General features: G+C 42.6%; 1 pseudogene; it reads right to left on the reverse strand.

Moving 5' to 3' along the window:
* Window positions 1-2856: 2856 nt before the first annotated feature.
* Window positions 2857-3422, reverse strand: LOC121492870 (annotated as a pseudogene).
* Window positions 3423-10762: the final 7340 nt, after the last annotated feature.

Here is a 10762-nt window from a genome sequence, read left to right on the forward strand (position 1 = left end):
ACATCGGGCTCTCGGTGCATGGAGCCTGCTTCTCCCTCTGCCTATGTCTCTGCCTCTCTCTCTCTCTCTGTGTGACTATCATAAATAAATAAAAATAAAAAAAATAAATAAAAAAAAACTAGATGTACATGCCTTATGATTATATCTCTTATATGAATCATAAAACCAAGCCTAATTTACAAATTAAACACAACATGGGATAAAAATAATAAAATCCTACATTAATTTAGTGGACTAAATGATGATGTTTGCCGAAGTGAAATTGCTACTCACAAGGCAAATATGGCATTGACTGTTGCTGAGAGTGATGTCCTGATAAATTGTCTCTCCAGAAAAAAAAAAAAAAAACCGGTTTCATAGTGTTTACTGATTTCTTACCCTGGCTCCTATCATAATTGCTGTGCTTCACAACTGGCTCTCAAAATATCTGAAAATGAAACAGGTCTTGTGAGCCAGAACAAGCCAGTTCCAGCACACTATTGCTTTCTAGGTTCTTTTGAACTCACTGTGCCTATTTTTCTGTGTATGCTGAACTAACTCAATTGTCCCCCCCACCTTTCCATTCCAGTTCCTATAATACCTGTGTTTGTTTGGATACTGTGAGGTAACATAATTGATCTTTCCTTTGATTATTGTATCCTGTACATATTAAAGTAGTCATTATTCTTTTTTTTTCGTTAACCTAAAACGAAATGCAAGTATTCTGTACTATCCAAAATTTATTATTCAGTTTCAAATTTCATACAGTAAGATGTTAAATGGTAAGGGGTGCCAGAGTATCCCAAACTATTTGGTTCCCTAGTTTTGGGTAACAAATGCCAAGAGTTCAGATAGCAAGGGGCATCGGCCCTATTTTTTTAATGTGGATTTTATTCAATTCCTGAGTTCAAATAGCAAATATTTAGTTAGCAAAGGAGACCTGCAGTACTCTTTGGCATGAAAACGATTGTTGATTAATGTCAAAATGAGTACTGAAATATCAAGATAGTATTCCGTTATGTAAGGTGGGCTTCCAGATGATTCAGGCTATGCTTACATAAACTTTTGGATAATCACTGAAGTTTAAATACAAATTTAAGGATTTGTGTCTGTTAGAAATGCTTCAGCTGCAGGTAATTGAACACCTAGGCAGGAGTGGCTTAAATGTCAGGCATTTATTGCTTACTTACTAAGAAGACCAGTGGTAGACAGATGGTTCTGCAATGTCAAAATAACATAGAGGATCCAGGTTCTTCTATCTTTATCATCCGTCCAGGAGTGTTAGCTTTTTAGCTTGAAATATATTACCTCAAGGTCATAAAACTGCTACGGTGGCTCCACACATTGTGTGGTCATTCACATCAAAAATGAGTGGGAGGAGGCGGCTCCATACCCACCTATCTCTGATTAAGAAAGCTAGTTTTTCTAAGATCTTTCTAGCAGTTCATCATTTCCGTAGCCAAAACTTGATCGCATCACCACCTCTAACTACTAGAGAGACTGGGGAATGTAGTGCCTGGCTTTCCAGATTGTATCAGGGAAGGCAACAAGGGGATTATAGTAGACGCATGGAAATGACTTCTTCATGACAATGAAGGCAATCTCAATGAAATTTGTAGAAGCTCTATGGGTATGTCTATGGAATCCTTAGCACCCAGAGATCCAAGCTTGGGAATCTGACTGAGAAAACTATCCATAGTTCCAGGCACTAGTGTTTAGAAAGCATTTACTATCATAGAACACATAGTAAATGCTCTGGGGCAAAGGAAGACCAGAGAAGGACACACACACACACACACACACCACAGGACTTAGCTAGGGGTTTACTAACACATCACTGTGTTGCACTAGGGTTTTAGAAGTGTCTAGATTCTTCATGGAGTATTTTTGTGTCTTTTGTGTAATTTCCTGTCTTCGAACCATGAGGACTGAGCCCATTTGGGAGGCAGCACCCAGCATCTTCACGTACTGAACTAATATATATTAAGACCATCCTTTGTGCCAGGTGTGGCACTGGGCACTTGAGATATGGTGGGAGACTATATAACAGAGAGACTCTCCTTTGACTCTGTGAAGGGGGGGTTGGGTGGAGGGCTGAGGAGGGCTGAAACACATATCAGAGTATAGAAACTTGGTGATTATCTTAAGGCTTGTCAATGGTCCCTGCATGAGATCATGTATTTCTTCTTATTATTATTATTTTAAATGTGTTATTGCTATTATTCTTACCCATAGTGAAATGTTATCATGGAATACCAGGAAACAGAACCCAGTTCCAGTGTCTCACCCACTATATTAGTTTGCTAAGGCTGCCATGACAAAATACCACTGACCAGGTAGCTTAGACAACAGAAATGTTTTTCTCACAGTTCTGGGGATAGAAGTCCAGGTACTATCAGGCTTGTTTGTTTGTTTGTTTGTTTGTTTGTTTTTTGTTGGAGTTCAATTTGCCAACATATAGCATATGACCCAGTGCCCATCCCGTCAAGTGCCCCCCTCAGTGCCCATCACCAGTCACCCCAACCCCCCACCCACCTCCCTTTCCACCACCCCTTGTTCGTTTCCCAGAGTTAGGAGTCTCTCATGCTCTGTCATCCTCACTGATATTTCCCACTCATTTTCTCTCCTTTCCCCTTTATTCCCTTTCACTATTTTTTTTTACAAGTAATCATCTGATTTATAGAAAGATGCAACAATACTTAAAATGATACAAAATACTGATTTCAAAACATCAAAAAATGAATATATTTAACCATACTCAGCTCGTAACACAGCAAATGGGTAAGAAGAATAATTCATACTATAGCATATTGCTAATATGAACTGGCAACAGAAAAAGTTGGTATAAGAAGGCAGAAAAACTCTATCTTTTAAGAATTAGAACCGAGGGGCTCCATAATCATCTGGCATCCACTCAATGTTGTACCTATGGTTAGAAATGTACATGATGGGAACTCCAGGGATCTTCCGGATCCACAATGTAACACTTGTGCTGAGTTACTCTCTGTACTAAGCAGTCATCTGCATAGGTTCCTTTGTGTGTGCATGACAATCGTTCAAATCTTGGATCCTTGGCAATCCTTAGAGCCACTCGATTTTGCCCCAGTTTCTCAATTTCAGCCATTACACAGTCAGTTATACAAGGCATACACGTGGCATACAGACAGTCCATCGTTGACTGTACTAAGTCAAGTTTGGCTTTAATGGAAAAGTTGATAAAGTTGGTATCAACCAGGATGTGGTAAGGTGGCCCAGCTGTGTGTTATATTGGAAGAATAAGCAGGAAGGATGTTGGGGGACTTCTCTTTCCTTGAGTGCACTGGGATCTTTCTTTTCTTTCTTTTTAGGTTTTAATCTATCCTTCTCTTTAAGCCTCTGATCTCGGAGACTAAGCATTCGTTTCATGGTTGCATACTTTCTTGCTTTCTTTTGCTTTCCCATGTTCACGCTGCACTCTTGTTTCTTCCGGAATCCCTTTCACTATTTTTTTATATTCCCCGAATGAACGAGATCATATAATGTTTGTCCTTCTCGATTGACTTATTTCACTGAGCAAAATACCCTCCAGTTCCATCCACGTTGAAGCAAATGGTGGGTATTTGTCATTTCTTATGGCTGAGTAATATTCCATTGTATACATAGACCACATCTTCTTTATCCATTCATCTTTCGATGGACACCGAGGCTCCTTCCACAGTTTGGCTATTGTGGACATTGCTGCTAGAAACATTGGGGTGCAGGTGTCCCGGCGTTTCACAGCATCTGTATCTTCGGGGTAAATCCCCAGCAGTGCAATTGCTGGGTCGTAGGGCAGTTCTATTTTTAACTCTTTGAGGAACCTCCACACAGTTTTCCAGAGTGGCTGCACCAGTTCACATTCCCACCAGCAGTGGAAGAGGGTTCCCTCTTCTCCACATCCTCTCCAACATTTGTTGTTTCCTGCCTTGTTCATTTTCCCCATTCTCACTTGTGTGAGGTGGTATCTCATTGTGGTTTTGATTTGTATTTTCCTGATGGCCAGTGATGCGGAGCATTTTCTCATGTGCCTTTTGCAACTTGTTTTTTGTTTGTTTGTTTGTTTTTTGTTTTTCGTTTTTCGTTTTTTTAGAGAGAGAGAGCATGTGCCTGAGCAAACACACACATATGTAGGGTGGGGGGCACAGGAGAGGGAGAGAGAGAGAATCTTTTTTCTTTTTCTTTTTTCTTTTTTTTTGAGAGAGAATCTTAAGCAATCTTCACGCTTAGTGCAGAGCCTGACATGGCTCAATCTTACAACCCTTAGATCATGATCTGAGCCAAAATCAAGAGTTGGCTGCTTAACCGATTGAGCCATCCAGATGCCCCATGGTGCCATCAGGTTTGGTTTCTGGTTAGACTTCTCTTGCTGGCTTGTAGATGGGCCCCTTCTTACTGTGTCCTCACATGGCCTTTCTTCTGTGCATGCCCAGTGAGAGAGAACACTCTGGTATCTCTTCCTCTGCTTATAAGGGCACCAATCCTATGGCATCAGGGCCTCACCCTTATGACTTCACTTAACCTGAAATCCCTCTCTACAGGTTCTCCCTAAATAATCACAGTAACGTTGAGGGTTAGGGTTTCAACTTACAAAATTTGGAGGGACACTTGCATCTATAATAGCTACTTGCCTTTTATTCCCCAGGAAGTGCAATGCCAACTGCTGCTGCTTCAGAATTACTATTTGTAGCTCTGAATCTGAAGGTGGGTCATTCACATGTTTGAACCCTCCTGGACCCAGAACTAGGCTGGCTTACTGAGTGCTGAGTTAGATGAGGCACAGCCACTGCATCCTTTAAGAATAGAGGCTAAAATGTGTCAGGCCTGGGAGGTGGGGAGGCATGGTTGTTCTGATCTTTGTGTGTGTGTGTGTGTGTGTGTGTGTGTGTGTGTGTTTTCAAGGCAGAGTTGGAAGCTTATAGGAACATCTGACCATGGCTCTTACCTCATTTGGGATGTGGAGGGGCAGTTCTTTATCTATTCTTTTATAGAAATATAAAAAGTAGTAAACATCCTACAGAAAGGATTTTTCCTACAGAAAGCAGGACTTTGAGCAGGGGATTTTTCAACACTGTATTTTCTCCTTTGTTGCAAATATTCAGTCCATCTCTGGGAAAATACCTACAGATCTTGGTGAGACCCATAAAGTATACTTCCAGAGAAAGGGAGAAAATAACATTCCACAGGGACCTTAGGGGTGTCTCATGCCCCAAATGAGGTTCTCTCTCTGGGTTTTTCATAAGGACTTTGCTGAGTGGCATGTCTACAGAGGTCTAGGGATGTGGGCCACTGAAGGGAGCACAGAAGAGGCTTCAGGGGCACAGTTTCACTGGAATGAGAAATTCTAATAATAAGCCCAAGCCATCTGTCAGATGTCAGATGTCCGGTTTTGGAGAGCCACTGTTCTCTTTGAATAAACTCCATGCTGAGCAACCCAGCAGCTGGTGACCACAGACACAAAGGCCTGTGGGAGACTCTAGGATAGCTCAGAGATGACAAGGAGAAAAGGAGCTCCTGGAGGCACTGTGGGTGCTCCTGGTCACTTGCATGAGGGGCAATGGCAATCCTACTGGCCTATAGGTTAGGTGACCTGGCTCTAGAAGAAGCCCAGAGAAGTCACTTCACCTTGTTGGCTTTGAGTGGCCTTGTATAGGTATTGACACCAAATAGGTGCTCAGTCTTGCTGGCAAAGCTTCACTGATCTGTAAAATCATACCTGTCTTGCTTATCTCCTAGGTTTTTCTTAGAACAATATAAATAGAGATATTTAAGAATTACAAAGCACTGTAGAATCCCAAGGTGTTATCATAGACTTACCAGGGGAAGGAGGAAGGAAAGAACTTTCTCTGGAGGCCTGCTCTGGACCTGGCACACCAGGTATTTTCACACAGCCTTCTTCTGCATTCTTACAGCAGTTACAGCGTTAATCTAGCTCAGGAGTATTACTCCCATCCTGATGGATGGGTTCCCTGGGCCTCAGAGAAGGAAAGGGACTTTCCTCAAACTCATGCCCTGTGAAGCTCAGAGCTGGGATGTCAGTCATTCTGCAGGTCATCCTGGCCTCTGCAGGGAGAGGTTATAGATATCAGGTGGAGTTAACACCCCAGTAGGGATACCAGGAATCAAGATGCTGGAGATGGCCATGAAGGACCCAGAAAGGTCCCAGAAAATATGGGGACTGGTAATAATGAGCTGAGATGGGCACAAACATTGAACATGTCCCCAGAAGCCACTGCCCACATCTTCCATCTTCCTCTCCCCCTAGCCCCAGGCTAGATTGGGCATGACTGGGCCGGCCCCTGGCTCCCTGCCTCCTCACCTCTGGACTCACCACCGCCCCCCCTCACCTGGCCCTTCTGATACTTCCTCTTTTACTTCCCCTGCCAAGTTCTGTCATTTAAACCCCCCTAATTTAATAGGTTTGTCTCATTATTTTGATTAATCATATTAACTCATGTTAATTAAGAGAGAGAGTTAAGCAATGACAGAGGTTAATGGAATCAGTCCATGTTCTTCTCTGGCTTTTGTTGGGGCTCTGACAGACATAGGGGAAGAAGAGGGAAGAATGGGGAAGGGAATGTCAGCGGAGCCAAGCCCAGGACAAGCCAGGCAGTCTGCACAGAGAGGGGAGAGAAAGGCATCGAGGAAGCGATCAGTTACCAATCAGAGTTTCCTGCTAATTGAATGTCTGATTTTATTAATGATGGAATTTATAAAGGTCCTTAAGAAAAGAAAAGAATTTATTCAGTTCAGCAGTTAACTGTGAAAATTAATGCAGAGGATATAAGTTCAAATGGCCGTTTTATTTGTCTTCCTTTTTTTCCCTAATGGTGGGGATGAAGTTGGACACATCACCTCAGAGGGCTTCTCCATTTCTGGGCTCTCTTGATTTGTTGATGAAGAAGTAGACCATTGGGCCTGGGGCCTCAACCTGATGCCATTAGGAGTAATAGACTCATGTACTTTAGTCCAGACTCTGCTGAACAACTGAAATGCACCGTCCCAGTTAATCCTCGTAATAACATGATGAGGTCCCCCTTTTCAGATGAGGAAGCTGAGGCTCAGAGATGTTCAGTCACTTGTCCAAGGTTTCACAGCTTGAGAACTGCAGATCTAGGATTCAGGCCAGACCCCTGACTCCTGTGCCAGTGAGGTTCATAAGGAGAATGAGCCATTTTCCTTACAGTTTAATTCTATAGTCACTATAATTCTATGGTTATAGGGGAGAAAGCTTTGGGATCAGGGCTACCCCTGTCTGATCATGGTGACTTCAGTTCTAGGGAAGAGCTGTGATATCCCACATCTGCCCCATTGGGAAGGACCTTCCTCTGGAGAAAACACACACAAGTTGAGTTTTCTGGAGACACTTCTGCCAGGATCCCTCTCATTGTCTTCCAAGTTGTCCTGGGACCAAGAGGCCTGGTATTACGGATTGAAGTGAGTCTTCCAGAAAGATATATTGAAGACCCAGCCCCAGAACCTGTGAACATGGCCTTGTTTGGAGATGGGGTCTTTGCAGATGTTATTAAGTCGAGGTTGTCCTGAATTAGGGTGGGCTCTAATCCACATGATTGTTGTATTCGTAGGAAAAAGAGAAAGGACCCAGATACAGAGGGAAGAAGGGTGTGTGAAGGGGAAGAAAGCATTATGGTGATGCTGCCATTGGCTAATGAATACTTGGTCTACAGAAAGCTAGACGGGATGAGGAAAGGTCTTCCCCTAGAGCCTTCAGAGTGAGCTTTGCTTGGCTGATACCTTGACTTTGGACTTCTAGCCTCCAGAAATCTGAGAGAATAAATTTATGATGTATTAAACAGTTTGTAATAATTTGTTATGACAGCCCAGGAAATAATTTCACCTGCAAAAGTTTAACTGGCTTTTACTTGCTGGCTGATACTTCTTTAGCTGAGGATTTTGAACCTGGTAAGTTACAGAAAATGTTCATTAGGCTATCAGCTGTTCTTTGCAGATAACTGCAAGGAAGTTGTGATGTGTGGTACTTCTGGTGCTTAGTGACCCTCACCATTATTGCTGGTCCCCAAGCCTGAGTCTTTTTCTTGGCCAAAAATTTCAGGGTACCTGTTCTATGTGCTTTTCTCTCAGACCCTTGGAATGTAAATGAACTCTTTATGGCTTGTAAACTAATTCTTGCTAGGATGTTGGTGGCTCCCTGAGCCTCCTGTCACCTATGAGAAGCTGCAGAGTGTGATGCAGGGATCTTGCCCCTCTCCCCTGCTGCATCATATAGACATCAGTAAGAGGTCACAACATACTTTTCTGCAAAGCCTGTGAGAGTCCAGCACTCCAGGTGATCAGAGTTGGTACTTCAATATTTATTCATTTATTCAGTAAATGTTTCCAGATTGCCTGTTAGTGCCAAACTTGGTGCTTGGATATAGACTGATGGACAACACAGAGAGTCTTATAACTTGTGAATAAACTTTTGTGTTATCTTGACCTAGTGAGATCGCTCATCTGGATTCAAAAATCTACCACGTGGACCATGCACTTGACTGACGTCAGTTTCCTCGTGTATAAAATGAGAAGGTTGAGCTATATTCCTTCTGTTGTTCTTTCCATATAAATTCAAAACTCTGCATCTGAAGAGCAAACTGAAGACCCAGTGTTTCAACTAACACCCAAATCTCCAGGGGTTAGAGCTCCAAGCAGATAGCAGTTATGTGGGCAGAGAGATGGGGGACATCTGGGGATTGCAGAACAGAGAGATGGCAAAGAATTTCTATCACACCCAGACAAGGCAGCACTTTTACCCCCTGGGAATGAACCCTCTGAATCAGTGGGCAGCCTTCTTTGTCCGTACTCAGGTATGATGAACAGGCACATGAGGGAGCTCCATGTACGAAATGAACATGGCAGCAAGTTAGTCAGTTTCAACAAAATCAAGGGAGCAAGTAGAACTAGAGAAACTATGGCTTAGACAGCATACGTGCAAAAGATTTAAGGGCTGTGGGTAGTTGTCATCTCAGTATGAAGCCACTGGGATCTTAACTTCCACTAATAGAAATAGCATCCAGGAGGAAGGAAACAAGGGCCATTTGATCTATGCAACTTTGCCCCTAGAATACCATATTCATTTATGAGTCCCACATTTTAAAGGAGAAGGGTGGGTATGAATTAAGAATTCAGTATTTGACACTTAGCATCCATTATTTCATTTTCATCCTGACAACTCCATAGTCTAAGACAATTACCTCTCATTTTACAGATGGGGAAATTGAAGTTGCATCATGCCCCAAGGTTCCTCACCCATTTGGTGGTGGAGCCAGGACTCCAGAGCCTGTGGTCTTTCTATAGGCAAAAGAGAAAGATCACTTCCAGGCTAAGAGAAGGTGAAAGGGGATGTCAACCTTAAGCCTGGTCTTGAAGGAGGGATAGGTTAGAAAAAAACTGTGTGTGTGTGTGTGTGTGTGTGTGTGTGTGTGTGTGTGTGTGTTGGGGAGGAAGCACACAGGGAACATGCAGGGAGAAAATAAAGTAAGTAGAGGCTTAGGAATAAGAATCTGGGCAGTTTATCTGGTGAATAGAAGGTGAGAAGCACTCACATTATTTGTGTAGGGCAGAGGCAGTAGCAAGCATGGACAGTTTGATCCAGATTATAGAAGGTTTTGAATGCTACGTTAAGGACCATGGGCCTTAACTCCCACTATAATGGGAGATAGTAAAGATTGGTTAGTACTTGGGGTTGGAGTATTATGCTTAGGGATGGGCTTCAGGAAGATAACCTGTAGGCCACATCCATGGTGGATAGGTAGGAACAAAGAAGTGTACTATCTTATTTCACTCAGCATGATACCCTCCATAAGTCAATCAGAGGACAAACACTATATGGTCTCATTCATTTGGGGAATATAAAAAATAGTGAAAGGGAATAAAGGGGAAAGGAGGAAAAATGAGTGGGAAATATCAGAAAGGGAGACAGAACATGAGAGACTCCTAACTCTGGGAAATGAACTAGGGGTGGTGGTGGAAGGGCAGGTGGGGGGGGGGTGACTGGGTGACAGGCACTGAGAGGGGCACTTGATGGGATGAGCGCTGGGTGTTATTCTATATGTTGGCAAATTAAACACCAATAAAAAATAAATTTATAAAAAAAAGTGTACTATCTAGTAGGCTATGGTATGCAGAAAGTAATATGACAAGAATAAAAGACATAATTAAATCATCGATGCTTGTAATCTTTATTTTCTTTACTTCCCAAGACAAAGATTAATCTTCTCATAAACAATAAGTTATCGCCTTGTAAATAACGAATTATCTTTTTTGTATATTTTTTATTGGAATTCGATTTGCCAACATATAGCATATCACCCAGTGCTCATCCCGTCAAGTGCCCCCCTCAGTGCCCGTCACCCAGTCACCCCCACCCCCCACCCACCTCCCTTCCACTACCCCTTGTTCATTTCCCAGAGTTAGGAGAGTCTCATGTTCTGTCATCCTCACTGATATTTCCCACTCATTTTCTCTCCTTTCCCCTTTATTCCCTTTCACTATATTTTATATTCCCCAAATGAATGAGACCATATAATGTTTGTCCTTCTCGATTGACTTACTTCACTCAGCATAATACCCTCCAGTTCCATCCACGTCAAAGCAAATGGTGGGTATTTGTCATTTCTAATGGCTGAGTAATATTCCATAGACCCACATCTTCTTTATCCATTCATCTTTTGATGGGCACCGAGGCTCCTTCCACAGTTTGGCTCTTGTGGACATTGTTGCTATAAACATCGGGGTGCAAGTGTCCCAG

The sequence above is a fragment of the Vulpes lagopus genome, chromosome 6 (genome assembly GCF_018345385.1).
Source record: "Vulpes lagopus strain Blue_001 chromosome 6, ASM1834538v1, whole genome shotgun sequence".
NCBI lineage: Eukaryota > Metazoa > Chordata > Mammalia > Carnivora > Canidae > Vulpes > Vulpes lagopus.